The sequence below is a fragment of the Mandrillus leucophaeus genome, unplaced genomic scaffold (genome assembly GCF_000951045.1).
Source record: "Mandrillus leucophaeus isolate KB7577 unplaced genomic scaffold, Mleu.le_1.0 Scaffold568, whole genome shotgun sequence".
Lineage (NCBI taxonomy): Eukaryota > Metazoa > Chordata > Mammalia > Primates > Cercopithecidae > Mandrillus > Mandrillus leucophaeus.
Genome location: NW_012106119.1, coordinates 245,628 through 246,682, shown reverse-complemented (window position 1 = coordinate 246,682; position 1,055 = coordinate 245,628).

Sequence of the window (1,055 nt, the reverse complement as noted above, 5' to 3'; positions counted from 1 at the left end):
ACCAAACTGTAAAAATTCTTTCTCCTACCAATTTTTTTCTAGTATTGACAATAAGATGAAATAAATAAAGTACTAATGCCAAGTCTCAGATCGTCTCATATCTTTTACATTCTGCTGGGTGTTAAAGAGGATACCCAGTGAGTCAGGGGAATATTCGTGCAGCCCTGCCCAATGTGAACAGGCAGTTGTGATCAGCAAGGGGAGGTGTCAGAGAAAGAACTTCTGCTTTAGAGTAGATGGTCATTTCAGGGAAGCACCGAAATACTCTGCAAGGAGTGTCACTTGTTTCTCCAATCCTGGGGAAAAAACTGTTATTAAAACACTGGAGAGAGTCTATAAACACAAAGATGTTGCTTTGCACTGCAAGTCTTTCAGAATTAGTTTGGCATACAGGGATTGGGGAGATTTGGGGGCTAAATTGTGGGCAGCTGTTGTATAAGGTAGTGGTTTTTCATGTGGTAATTGTGACATATACATTCACTTCCCCCTCTTAGTAACCAGGTTCTTCCTTTTTTCTCAGGTCTTCCTTTATCAAGTGTAACGATTGACTTATCTTTCTTGATATTGATTAGAGCATATTCAGACATTATTGATTGTTAACAATAAGTATAATATATGTGATGTTATAGTATGGTAGAACCATTTTAATCTCTGCTAAGTATTAAAAACTACTTGTGGCCGGGCATGGTGGCTCATGCCTGTAATCCCAGCACTTTGCGAGGCTGAGGTGGGTGGATCATGAGGTCAGGAGATCGAGACCATCCTGCCTGACATGGTGAAACCCCGTCACTACTAAAAATACAAAAAATTAGCCGGGAGTGGTGGCAGGTGCCTGTAGTCCCAGCTATTCGGGAGGCTGAGGCAGGAGAATGGCTTGAACCTGGGAGGTGGAGCTTGCAGTGAGCTGAGATCGTGCCACTGCACTCCAGCCTGGGCGACAGAATGAGACTCAGTCTCAAAAACAACAAAAAGTACTTGTGCCAGGAAGGGTGTCTCACGCCTGTAATCCCAGCACTTTGGAAGGTCAAGGTGGGCAGATCACGAGGTCAAGAGGC